Source organism: Saimiri boliviensis, chromosome 13 (assembly GCF_048565385.1).
Source record: "Saimiri boliviensis isolate mSaiBol1 chromosome 13, mSaiBol1.pri, whole genome shotgun sequence".
NCBI lineage: Eukaryota > Metazoa > Chordata > Mammalia > Primates > Cebidae > Saimiri > Saimiri boliviensis.
This window is the reverse complement of record NC_133461.1, coordinates 111,723,727-111,738,056: the sequence shown is the minus strand read 5'-3', so window position 1 is coordinate 111,738,056 and position 14,330 is coordinate 111,723,727. Positions and strand designations below refer to the sequence as shown.

General features: G+C 44.6%; 1 pseudogene; it reads right to left on the bottom strand.

Annotated features, from left to right (window-relative positions):
* Window positions 1-844, bottom strand: LOC104653331 (uncharacterized; annotated as a pseudogene).
* Between the last annotated feature and the right edge of the window lie 13,486 nt (window positions 845-14,330).

Genomic DNA, 14,330 nt, shown 5'->3' with positions numbered 1-14,330 from the left:
TTAGTTGTGCCTGGAGAAGCCTCCGTGAGGCAGAGACTGGGGTTTTAGAGGCCAATGGGAGGCAGGCTCTCGGCCAGGAGAGGCCAACTTGAGAAGGATTTGGGTGTTCAGAGGCCACCAGGAGGCAGTAGGTGGGCCTAGAGAGGCTGACTTGAAGTTTTTGGCCTGGAGATGCCATTCTGGGACAAAAGCTGCATCTGGAGATGCTATTGTGAGGCATAAGCTTTGCACAGAGAGGCCAGTGTGAGGCAGAACCTGTGCCTATCCAGGCTGCCGGGGGACAGGCAGCAACTTGACCAGGAAAGCTTGCCATGAGGCAAAAGCTGGGTCTGGAAAGGCACCTGTGAGGCATGAGCTTGGCCTAAAGGGGCCACTGGGTGGGAGGCGCTGGGAGGGCAGAGGCTGCTGAAAGGCAGGAGCTTGGCTTGGTGGGACCACAGTGAGGCAGATGCTGGGCATGAAGAGTCTGCTGCGAGGCAGAGGTTAGGCCTGCAGAGGCAGATGGGAGCAGGAGCTGGGCCTGGGGAGGCTGCCAAGAGGCATAAGCTGGGCCTGAAGAGCCCAGTGTGAGGCAAGTGCTCAGCCTGGAGTGGCCGACTTCCAGAAGATTCCAGCCTGGAGAGCATGTTGTGGGGCAGGAGCTGGGCCTGTCAAGGCTGCTGAAAGGTAGCAGCTTGGCCTGCAGGCATTGTGGTGAGGCACATGCTGGGCCTGGAGAATCTGCTGTGAGGCAGGGTTTGGGCCTGCGGAGGTCGAGAGGAAGCAGGATTTGGACCTGGAACGGCAGACTTGAGAAAGTTGTCTGGTGAGGCTGAGATGCAGGAACTGGGCCTGAAGAGGACATCGAGAGGCATGAGCTTTGCCTAAAGAGGCCAGGAGAGGCAGGAGCTGTGTCCAAAAAAGGCCAGCTTGAGGAAGTTTTGGTCCTGGACAGCCCGTCAGGGGACAGGAGCTGGGCCTGCAGAGGCCCCTGTGAGCTGGGCCTAATGAGGTTAGTGTGAGGCAGGACCAGGAGGTGGGTAAAAACCTGTTCAGGGAAGACCTTCGTGAGGCAAAAGCTGGGCCTGGAGAGGCCACTGGGAGACAAGAGCTGGGCTGGAGAGGCCACTGTCACTCAGGAGCTGGGCCTGTCCAAGCCATTAGGAGGCTGAAGGTGGGCCTGGAGAGCTTGATTTGAGGCAGTTTTTGGCCTAAAAAGGCCACCAGGAGCTAGGCAGGAGCAGAGCCAAAGGAGGTTGTTGTAAGGCAGGAGCTGGCCCTGTAGGCACAGCTGGGAAGAAGGACTCGGCCTTGAGAGGCTGACTTGTGGACGGCTTGGGCCCAGGTAAGTCACCCAGAGACAAGAGCTGGGACTAAAGAGGCCATTGTAGGGGAGGAGCTGCTGGGAGGGAGGAGCTGCTGGGAGGGAGGAGCTGCTGGGAGGGAGGAGCTGCTGGGAGGGAGGAGCTGCTGGGAGGGAGGAGCTGCTGGGAGGGAGGAGCTGCTGGGAGGGAGGAGCTGCTGGGAGGGAGGAGCTGCTGGGAGGGAGGAGCTGCTGGGAGGGAGGAGCTGCTGGGAGGGAGGAGCTGCTGGGAGGGAGGAGCTGCTGGGAGGGAGGAGCTGCTGGGAGGGAGGAGCTGCTGGGAGGGAGGAGCTGGGCCTCAAGAGGCCGCTGTCAAACGGAAGTGGTGTCTTGGAAGGTGGTTGTAAAGCAAAAGCTGACCCTTGCGAGGATGATAAAAGGCAGGAGCTGGGCCTGATGAGGTCGACTTGAGGAAGTTCTGGGCCTGGAGAGAAGGCTGGGAGGCAGGAGCTGGGCCTAGAGAGGCCACTGTAATGATGAACCTGGGCCCGTGGAGGCTGCTGTGAGGCAGTAGCCTCATCTGCAAAGACAGCCATGAGGCTGGGTATGGACCTAAATGGACCATTGTGAGCTACGAGCTTGGCCTATAGAGGTCAACTGGAAAAATTTCTAGGCCTGGAGAGGCTGCTGGGAGGTAGGAGCAGAGCCAAAATATTCAATAACATTACATTTATTGGGCACTTTATTTCCATTATTATGTTGTGATATATAATGAAATAATTATAGAACTTACCATAATATAGAATTAGTGGACATATTAAGCCTGTTTTTCTGCTACTAGATGGTCCCATCTGAGTATGATGGGAGCAAGTGACAGATCATTAGGCATTAGATTCTCACAGGGACCATGCAGCGTTGATCACTCGCATGCCTGGTTCACAATAGGGTTCGTGCTCCTAAGAGAATCTAATGCTGTTGCTGATCCGAGAGAAGGTGGAGGTCAGGCAGGAATGTGAGCAACAGGGAGTGGCTGTAAATACAGATGAAGCTTCCCTCACTAGACATCACTCGCCTCCTGCTGTGTGGTTCCTTACAGTTCCATGGCTCAGGGGTTGGGCACCTCTGCTCAAGTACATCCACTGGCATTTCATCACAATCAGCAGTAAGTGGTAGCTTGAATCATGATAAGGTCACTTCCCCAAAATCACCAGCATCCCATTTCCTATTGGCAAGAAGCTCAGCACTGCCCCTTGGATAACCAAACCTATGCCCTAATCCCATCTGCATGGGTCTATCTCCTGGGACCCTTCCTAACATCAACTCTGTATTAGTCAGAGTCCAATCATGAGACATAAACCACTCAAAAGTTTAAAGCAGTAAAATTTAATATAGAGAATTATTCATTATTAACAGGGGAACAGCATAATGAAAGATTGGGTAGCACAAAGTAAAGAGAACTCTAGCGAGTATGTAGGACTAGCCAAGGCCAGGCATGGTGGCTCATGCCTGAAATTCCAGCCACTTAAGACTCCAATACAGGAGGATTGCTTGAGGCAGGAGCTAGAGACCAGCCTGAGAAACACAGCGAGACCCTGTCTCTATCCAAAAAATAGAAAAAAATTACTACACTTGTAGTCCCAGCTACTCAGGAAGCTGAAGAGGGAGGTTAGTATGAGCCTGGGAGGTCAAGGTTGCAATGAGTTATGATTATGCCACTACAGTCAAGCCTGGGTGACAGAGCAAACCCTGTCCCAAAGAACAAAACAACGAAGACAACCATTTAAAGGCAGAAAAGAAATAGAGCTAATAAGCTAAGATAAGGAAAGATGTTGAAATGTGACATATAAATAAAGCAACATGATGTCTTTTATCTATTTAAAATAATTTTTAAAAATAATGCATTAAATTATAATGCCATGTGCTGGCAAAAATAGAGTGAAATGGGCACTTTCTTATACTATGGGGGATGTTTCAATTGTATATAAGCCTTCCAAGGTAAAGCTTGGCAATTTTTTAAAATAATAGAGACAGTATCTCACCATACTGCTGGCCTCAAGCAATCCTCCTGCCTTAGCCTCCCTCCTTAGCCTTAGTGCTGGAACTATAGATGGGAGACATCCAAAACCTTGTCAATTTGTATCAAGGCCAATGAGAATGTCCATTCACCACAGCTCACAGTAATCTTACTTCTGGAAATACCCTGGGAGACAATTCAATCTAAACAAAAGGTCATCTGCACAAACACAGTGAAAATCTGGGAGTAATTTAAGACAGAGTGGTTAAGTGAAGATCAGTTACTGTTAGCTGCTAGTTTTTTGTAATTTTGAGACAGAGCCTCACTCTGTCACCCAGGCTGGAGTGCAGAGGCCTGATTATGACTCACTGTAGTCTCAGCCTGCACATGCCACCACACTAGACTAATTCATATACTTCTCTGTAGGGATAGTGACTTCCTTTGTTACCACAGCCTGTCTCAGACTCCTGGCCTCAGGCCATTCTCCTGCCTCAGCCTCCCAAAATGTGATTAATGGTGTGAGCCACCATACCTGGCCAGCTGCTACTTTTATTATTAATATTCCACTCAATTAAAATTTATTTGGCATGAAAACTATCATTTTCAAGGCTATGGAACAATATGTATCCTACAGCATAATTATAAAAAGAAGATTTATAAAGAGAAGATTACTTCCAGCCCCACATCTCAGCATATACCAAAATTAATGCATACTCACATTTCGCAGTCAGCCCTCTGGAACCCACGCATAGAAAAAGTCCAAATATTGGCTGGACATAGTGGCACACACCTATAGTCTGAGCCATTTGGGAAGCTGAGGTGGGAGGATCACTTGAACCTCGGAGATTATGGCTGGAGTCAGCTGCGACAGCGCCACTGCTCTCTAGCCTGAACAACAGAGCAAGACCCTGTCTCAGAAAGAAAAAAAAAAAACAGGTTAGAGATTGTAATGAGGTCTGTTGGGGAAAATCGCCTATAAGCAAAGTATAAATTAATGAAGCAAATGTTGATAAATTAGTACAACTGACTTTCTGAAGTTTCTGACAATAAAGCTAAGAAAATTGCAAAACACAGAGACAGAGCCTAAAAAAAGAAATAAGGGAAGCATTCTATGTGTCTAATAGGATGGCCCTGGCCACGTTTGTGCAGCAGCAGTATGTCATGATATGACATACCTTGGAGGGAAAACAAATGAGGAAGTTGATAAAAATGATCCGAAGATCCAACTACTGATGGTGATAGTTAAGTGATCCACGAAGAATCTCCATAACTGATATCAGTAAAGTGGGAATATTATAGTGTGTGTTGAAGTTCCTGTACAACATTGTTTATTTGCCTTTTGTTTGTTTGTAAAAAACGTATCTACTGTAAGTTTTTCTTGCTGTCAAAAGAATATGTGGGAATAAATCACTACAATTGATTTTTCTGTTTTTTTTTTTTCTTTTATCTTCCTGCCATCATCCCACAGCTTTACTTTAGAAATTTTTATTTTTTTAGAAAATTGAACAAGTGCTTGTTGCAGTGGATGGGAGGTGGAGGTGGAAGGGTCACTCGAGGCCAGGAGTTTGACACCAGCCTGACCAACAAAGTGAGACCCCCATGTCTATGAAAAAATTTAAAAATTAACCTGTGTCATCAGTACACCTGCAGTCCCAGCTAGTAAAGAGGCTGAGGCCAGAGGATCCTTAGCCCAGGAGCTCAAGCCTGAAGTGAGCTGCGATTGCACCACTGTACTCCAGCCTGGGTGACAGAGCGAGATCCCATCTCCTACAACAAAAAAGAAAGAAAGAAAATAGATCAAGTAGCAAGTTGTATGTGGTTTACTCTGAATATTTCTAAACTAGAAGTTCTAAATCTTTTGGGGTCTAGCATCCCTTTACATTTTTTAACTTTATATAAGATCTTTAAGACTTTTTCTTTATATAAATAATTATATTAAAGTTAAAAAGTAGGAAAAAAAATTAAAAATATTTTTATTCATTACATAATAATAAAACAATTATATGTTGATATAACTAATATAAAACAAAAATTTTTAAATATTTATTATTCATTATATATTAATTATAAAATTGGCTGGGCATGGTGGCTCATGCCTATAATCCCAGCTCTTTGAGAGGCCAAGGTGGGCAGATCACATGAAATCAGGATTTCGAGACTAGCTCTCCAACATGGTGAAATCCTGTCTCTACTAAAAACACAAAATTAGCCAGGTGTGGTGACAGGCACCTGTAATCACAGCTACTCGGGAGGCTGAGGCAGGAGAATTGCTTAAACCTAGGAGGTGGAGGTTGTAGTGAGCCAAGATCACGCCATTGCACTCCAGCCTGGGTAACAAGAGTGAAACTCCATCTTAAATAATAATAATAATAAAACCATTCATTACATGTTGATATAATACATTTTTTTTTGAAACAGTCTCACTCTTTCACTGAGGCTGGAGTGAAGCAGTGCAATCTCAGCTCACTGCACCCTCTGCTCCTCAAGTTCAAACCATTCTCCTGCCTCAGCCTCTGAAGTAGCTTGGATTACATGCACCCACTACCATGTCTGGTAAATTTTTGTATTTTTTTAGTAGAGATGCTGTTTTGCCATGTTGGCAAAGCTGGTCTTGAACCCCTGACTTCGGGTAATCCACCCGCCTTGTTCTCCCAAAGTGTTGGGATTGCAGGCATAAACCACCATGCCCAGCCTGATTAATATATTTTTAAAAACACTGATTAGTGAGGCAACAGCACTGGACAGGGGTCTCCTCATTTCCAGTGATAAAAACCCTACTGCATGGCTCTGAAGTTACAAGGGCTGCAGAACCAAAGGGCTCTGACTTGAGATTTCATTATTTTATTTGTATTTCTATTTGCATTGTGAGACAAGATCCTGCTCTGCCACTCAGGCTGGAGTGCAGTTGTGCACTTATAGCTCACTGCAGCCTCAACCTCCTGGGCTCATGCCATCTTCCTGCCTCAGCTCCCCAGTGCTGGTACTACAGTTGAGTGCCTCTATACCTGGCTATTTTTTTTTAAAGTTTTTGTAGAGTGAGGAGTCTTGCTAGGTTGCCCAAGCTGGTCTCAAACTCTGCACCTCAAGAGATCTGCCCACCTCAACCTCCTGAGTAGCTGAGATTTCAAGTACACATCATGCCTAGCTACATTTATTTTATTTTATTTAATTTTGAAAAATATTTTTGTAGCAAGGAGGTCTTGCTATGTTGCCCAGGCTGGTCTTGAACTCCTGTCCTTAAAAGATACTCTCATCTCTACTTCCCAAACAGCTGGGACTACAGGCATGAGCCACTGCATTGAGCCTGAAGAGATTTCTTTAATCTAGCATCCTATACTTGGTAAGATTGGGAAAGGCAGTAGTGTTTTAAAAAATGCGTAATAATTGAATAAGAATCAAACTAAACCTTGATCCCTGCCTTCTCTCACACCCCACATCCAGTCTGTCAGGAAATTCTGTTGATGGTCTTCAACATGTACTGAAGATCCCCAGCCACCAACTCCCTGGCCTCCTCCCCTACTTCTCTCCTCCGATCATCTCTCATCACTGCCATGACCCTGGTCAGGACCACCATCATCTCCTACCTGGATGCTGCCACAGCTTGGCCCCCATGCTTCTACCCAAATCTTTCCACATTCTTTCTCAACTAAGCAGTCAGAGAATGCTTTTAAACTGGGAGACAGATCATGTCACCTCTGCTCAGAAGCCTCCCGCAGTTCCCATCTCAAAGTAAAAGCCAAAGACCCAGCACTAACTTCCCAGGACTTACAAGATGTGTACTGATCCCCGCCCAGCAACTCCCTTGCTTCCTCCCCTAATTCTCTCGCTGTCTCCTTCTGCTCCACTGGCCTCCTTCCAGAGCCTCAGACACATCAAAGACACTATTCTGGTGTTTCTGAATACAATGCTCTTCCCTCAGCACCTTGGCCAGCTCCTTCCCCTCCTTCAAGTCTTCGCTCAGTTTTCACTTAGGAGGCCACCCTTGACCAGTCTATTTAAGATTGCCATCTGTCCCCATTCCCACCATGTTGATATCTTCTTTTTCTTTCTTTTTCTTTTTTTTTGGAGACAAGATCTCACTCTGTCACCAAGGCTGGAGTGGAGTAGTGCAATCACAGCTCACTGCAACCTCAAATTCCCAGGCTCAAGCAGTCCTCCCACCTCAATCTCCCTAGTAGCTGGAACTATAGGTGCATGCCATCGTGATTGGCTTATTATTTTATTTTGAAATGAAGTTTCCCTCTTCTTGCCCAGGCTGAAGTGCAATGGTGCAATCCCAGCTCACTGCAACTTCCACCTCCCAGGTTCAAGTGATTCTCCAGCTTCGGCCTCCCAAGAAGCTGGAATTATAGGTATGTGCCACCATGCCTAGCTAATTTTTGTATTTTTAGTAGAGATGGGGTTTTGCCATATTGCCCAGGCTGGTCTCAAACTTCTGACCTCAGATGATTCACCCTGCTCAACCTCCCAAAGTATCTGGATCACAGGACTCAGGCACTGTGCCAGCCAGTTTTATGTTTTGTGGAGACAGGGTCTCCTAAGTTGCCCAGGCTTGTCTTGAACTGGCCTCAAGTGATCTTCCTGCCTGGATTCCTAAAGTGCTGGGATTACCAGCATCAGCCACCATGCCTGGCTTCATGTTCATTTCTTCTTGCTGCTGCAACAAACTACTCTACATTTAGTAGAGTAGTTTGCTTAAAACAAACTGTTGCTTAAAACATCACAAATCTACCATCTTATAGTTCTGGGGGTCAGAAGCTCAAACTAGATCTATGAAGGCTAAAGTTAAGGTATCAGCAGGGCTGTATTCCTTCTAGAGGCTCTGAAGTCTTCCCGTGGCTTTTCCAGCTTCTAGAAGCCACCCCCATTCTTTGGATCATGGCCCCAAACTCCATCTTCAAAGCCAGAAGTGAAACATCTTCAAATCTACCTCTCTGACCTCTGCTTCCATCACCAGATCTCCTATTCCAATTCTGACTCTCCTACCCTCTTTCTTTTATAAAGATCTTTGTGATTGCTGGTAATGGTGGCTCCCACCCATAATCCAAACACTGTGGGAGGTCAAGGTAGGAGGAATGCTTGAGGCCCAGACTTTGAAACTAGCCTGGACAACATGGTGAGACTCCACTTCTACAAAAGTATAAAAATAAATATTAGCTGGACATGGTGGTGTGCACCTGTGGTCCCAGCTACTTGAGAGGCTGAGTTGAGGTGATGGCTTTAGCCCAGGAGTTTGAGATCAGTCTGGGAGACATAACTAATTCTCATTTCTACACAAATGAGCTGGGCATGGGTGATGGGCATGGGTGACATGCATGTGTAGTCCTAGCTACTTGGAAGGCTGAGGTGGGAAGATCGCTTGAGCTCAGGAGGTCAGAACTATAGTGGGCTATCATCATATCACTCTGCTCCAGCCTGGATGACACAGGGAGATTCTGTCTCAAAAAAAGAAAAGAAATGCATATTTGGTCTCTGTTCCTGGTTCCTGGCACAGAGATTCTAAAGCTTATAAAGACCTCAGTGATAGAGGTGATAGGAGTATCTTTAGTTTTAATATTTGATCTTGGTCCCAGCTTTCTAATACAAGATGCTCTAAGAACTCTGTGATCTCCAGCATGGTAAGAATGCATTTCAGGATGTCGCTGAAATGAATGGGTGGCTGCATGCTCCTAGATTTCTTCAGGAGGAGGGCTGATTGACAGAGGAAGCAACCACATGAGTAGAGGCTTGAAACTTTCAGCCTCACCCACTGAACTCCAGGAGGGAAGAGGGGCTGGAGACTGACTTAATCACTAAAGGCCAAAGATTTTATCAATCATGCTTGTGTAATAGAGCCTCCATAAACACCCTGAACAACAGGGTTTGCAGAGCTTCTGGGTGGCTAAACACAGGATGTGCTGGGAGGGTGGCATGTTCAACAGAGGGCATTGAAGCTCTGTGCCCCTCCCCACTTACCTTCCACTGGGCTTGCTTCTTTTCTTTTCGTTTCATTTCTTTTCTTGGTTTGTTTGTTTCTTTTCCTTCCTTCCTTCCTTCCTTCCTTCCGTCCGTCTGTCCTTCCTTTCCTTCTTTCCCTCCTTCCTTCCCTCCCTCCCTCCTTGCTTCCCTCCTTCCCTATTTCCTTCCTTCCTTCCTTCCTTCTTTTTCTTTTCTTTCTTTGATACGGGGTCTGGCTCTTTCATCCAGGCTAGAGTGCAATGGCACAATCTCAGCTCACTGCAACCTAAGCTTCCGCAACCCCCAGCTCAAGCCATCCTCACTTCAGCTTTCCTAGTAGCTGGAATTACAGGTGCACACCACTGCACTGGTTATTGATTTATTTATTTTCATTTCTTTTTTGGGCATGAAGTCTCACTCAGTAGCCCAGGCTGGAGTGCAGTAGCATGATCTCAGCTCATTGCAATCTCCGCCTTCTGGGTTCAAGCGATTCTCCTGCCTAAGCCTCCTGAGGAGCTGAGATTACAGGCATGCATCACCACACTACAGAGACAGGGTTTCACCATATTGCCCAGGCTGATCTCAAACTCCTGAGTTTAAGCAATCCTTCCAACTCGACCTCCTAAAGTGCTGGGATCACAGGCGTGAGCCACTTCATCCAGGATGCACATCTCTTTTATTGGCTGTTTCTGACATGTATCCTTTACAATGAACCAGTAATAGGAAACGAATGGACCAGGTGTGGAGGCTCACATCTGTAATCCTGGCACTTTTAAGTCACTGAGGCGGGAAGATTGCTTGGGTCCAAAAATTTGTGGCCAGCCTGGGCAACAAAACAAAACCCCATCTCTACAAAAATTAAAAGAAATTAGCCAAATGTGGTGGTGCAGGTGCATAGTCTCAGCTACCAGAAAGGCTGAAGTGGGAGGACAACTTCAGCCCAGGAAGGCGAGGCTGCAGTGAGCTAGGACTGCACCACTGCACACCAGCCTGGGCAACAAACTGAGACACTGTGTCTCAGGAAAAAAGAAAATAAGCTGTTTTTCTGAGTTCTGTAAGCTGTTCTAGCAAATAAATCCAAGAAGTGGTCTTGGAAACCCCTGATTTGTAACAGGTTGGTCAAAAGTAAGGTGAAAACCTCCTAGTACTTGCCATTGGAATCTGAAGTGAGGGTAGTCACATGGGATGGAGCCCCTAACCTGTAGGGTCTGCACCAGCTCCAGGAAGAAGAACAGTATTGTGAGATACTCAGTTAATATCCAGAGCACTGGAGAATTTGGTGTAGAAACTCCACACACACATTCAGTCAGAAGTGTGTGATTAGAGAGAAAAACGGGTTTTTCTTTCACCTACCTGCTTAACTGCACAGGAGAAGCAACACGTGGTGCTCATCAACAGAGCAAGCATTAAACTCAAACCAGACCCTACATCTGACTCAGTCTTAATATCCATGTGAGCTTGGGCAGAGCACTCATTATCCCTGAGTCTTCATCACTTCCTTCATAAAATGGGGATAACTGTGGCACCTTCCTGTGATTTTGGGAGAATTCATGAAATACTACGCTTTATGTTATCATGAACATCACACCTATTCCAAACTATTTGACAGGAACAGTGATGGATGACAACATCAAAATATTACAAATTGGAATGAGGTCTCTAGAGCAAAATTCCATCCTGGAAAATGACTGTCTCTCCAAAGCATTTCTGCCACACTTAATTCACCATCCCCTGAACGACATGTGCCATCTTAATTGTCCAGGTCTTTACAGGCTGCTTTCCCTGCCGGGACCACTCCATCCCACCCCAGCCCACTCCCTATCCCTCCACCTCCCCCTATCCTCCCCACTCTTATACGACTCTTCCTCATCTTTCAAAACCTGGCCTCAACATCACCGTATCTGGAAACTTCTTTCACTCTCCAGAAGAGCCTCCCATTGCACTTGATGCATGCACTATTATTTGATCATTTCTGAGTTACATGCTGCCCAGTCAGTCTCTTCCTGGACTCTGAAGTCTTTCATGGTAGATCCAACTGGAATTGACAAAAAGACATTTTTAAAAAATAAAAGAAGGAATGACATGGACATCAGTAGTTAAAAGTTTTAACTGGTATGTGAAAAGCAAACAAAATTCAAGAGCTTCTAGGAAAAATGTAGGAGGGAAGGTGTTACTCGGAAATATGCTAAAGGATTAATTTTTATTTTATTTTATTTTATTTTATTTTGAGAAAGAATCTTGCTCTATTGCCTAGGCTGGACCACAGTGGTACAATCACAGCTCACTGCAGCCTCAACCTCCAGGACTTCCAACCTAATTTTTATTTTATTTAAGAAACACAGTCTTACTGTTATTAAAGCTGGACTACAGTGGTATGGTCATAGCTTACTGCAGCCTCAACCTCCTAGGCTTAAGTGATCCTCTAGTCTCAGCTTCCCCAGTAGCTGGGACCACAGGTGTGCACTGCAATGTCCAGCTCATTTTATTTTTAATTTTTAGTAGAGACAAAGTGCCACTATGTTGACCAGGCTGCTGGTGATTCCCTATCCTCAAGCAATTCTCCCACCTCAGTCTTCCAAAGTGCTAGGATTGCAGGTGTGAGCTACCACACCTGGCTGAGGGTGTTAATTTTTAATGATATAAAGAGCTCAAAGCAAATATTAGAAGGAGCGTAAACGTCTACAGCAGCTGACTAGTAAATTGTGATACATCCATATAATAAAACATTATGCAACCATGAAAAGGATTTAGATCACTAGGCATTTAAACACATGTCCATGAAATATGAAAATGAAAAGTGGGAGAGAGATCCAAGATGGCTGATCACTAGCAGCTTGGGATTGTAGCTCCCACTGAAAACGCAAAGAACGAGAGGACGCCACACCTTCACATGAATTCTTGTTGCTCACGCACCAGGAGATTCCCAGCGGAGGAGCCCCACGGGTCGCCAGCGCGACTCTTGTGACCAGCGAGGCGGTTTTGCCGGCGCCTTGGAGCGACGGTTCTTGGTGCAGAGTCGGAAAAGCACCATTAATCTTAACGCCGCTGATTTGGTCGGTGCAGTGGGTTGCTCAGATTTCGGCGCTGAGAATCAGTAAGTTGGACGTCCACTCAGAAACCCAATTACAAAGACGGTAATTATAAAGACCACAGATGGATAAATCTACAACGAAGGGAAGAAAACAGTCAAAAAAGGCTGAGAATACCCAAGATCAGAACGCCTCTCCCTCAGCAGGGGATCCCAGTTCCTCATCAGCAACGAAACAAGGCTTGATGGAGAACGAGTGTGTTCCAGTTACAGAAGCAGGCTTCAAAACGTGGATAATAAGAAACTTCTGTGAATTAAAAGAACTTGTTCTAACACAATCTAAAGAAACTAAGAACTTTGAAAAAAGGTTTGATGAAATGTCAACAAGAATACAAAATTTAGAGAGGAAAATAAGTGAATTGATGGAACTGAAAAACACAATACGAGAACTACGTGAAGTATGCACAAGTTTTAACAGCCGAATTGATCAAGCAGAAGAAAGGATATCAGAGGTCGAAGACCAACTCAATGAAATAAAACAAGAAGACAAGATTAGAGAAAAAAGGATAAAAAGGAACGAGCAAAGTCTCCAAGAAATAGGGGACTATGTGAAAAGACATAATCTATGCTTGATAGGTGTACCTGAATGTGACGAAGAGAATGAATCCAAGCTGGAAAATACGCTTCAGGATATTATTCAGGAAAATTTTCCCAACTTAGTAAGGCAGGATAATATTCAACTCCAGGTAATACAGAGAACACCACAAAGATATTCCTCAAGAAGAGCAACTCCAAGGCACATAATCGTCAGATTCACCAGGGTTGAAATGAAGGAGAAAATACTAAGGGCAGCCAGAGAGAAAGGTCAGGTTACCCACAAAGGGAAGCCTATCAGACTCACAGCAGATCTCTCAGCAGAAACCCTACAAGCCAGAAGACAGTGGGGACCAATATTCAACATCCTTAAAGAAAAGAACTTTCAACCAAGAATTTCACATCCAGCCAAACTAAGCTTCATAAATGAAGGAAAAATAAAGTTTTTTGTGAACAAGCAAGCACTCAGAGATTTCATCACCACCAGGCCTGCTTTACAAGAGCTTCTGAAAGAACCACTACACATAGAAAGGAACAAACAGTATCAGCCTTTCTAAAAAATACCAAAAAGTAAAGAACATCAAGATAATGAAGAATTTACATCAACTAATGGGCAAAAGAGCCAGCTAATATTAAATGACAGTATTAAACTCACATATATCATTATTAATTCTAAATTTAAATTGACTAAATTCCCCAATTCAAAGACAGGCAATTTGGACAAAAAACTAAAACTGTATGCTGCATCCAGACCCATCTCACATTCAAGGATACACAAAGACTCAAAACAAGGGATGGAGAGAGACTTACCAACCAACCAGAGAGCAAAAATAAATAAATAAAAAGCAGAAGTTACAATTTTTGCTTCTGATAAAATAGTATTTAAAGCAACAAAGATCAAAAGAAGCAAAGAAGGACATCATATAATGATAAAAGAATCAATGCAACAACAAGAAGAGTTAAAGGTCCTAAATATACACGCACCCAATACAGGAATACCCAGACATACAAGACTTATAAAGAGACTTAGACTCCCACACAATAATAGTGGGAGACTTCAACATTAATATTAGACAGATCAATGAGACAGAAAATTAACAACGATATCCAGGACTTGAACTCAGATCTGGAACAAGTAAACGTAATTAACATTTATAGAACTCTCCACTTTACACAAAATATACACTCTTATCAGTACCACATCATATCAACTTAGAAGTTTAAACGAAATGTTGGTTGGCTCCTTGTTTGTTACTCTCTTCCCTCATTTTCTTTCATGTCTCCATTATTAAGGACAATTATAGGCATACCCATATTTAGACTGCATTCTAGCCCGGGCAACAAAGCAATACCCCCATTCTCTCTCCCTCTTCCTCTTTCTCTTTCTTCCTCTTCTTTATTCTTTTTCTTCTTATTCTTTTTCTCAAAAAAAAAAAAAGAAAAAAGAAAAAGAAAATGGTCAATAAATATAGCTG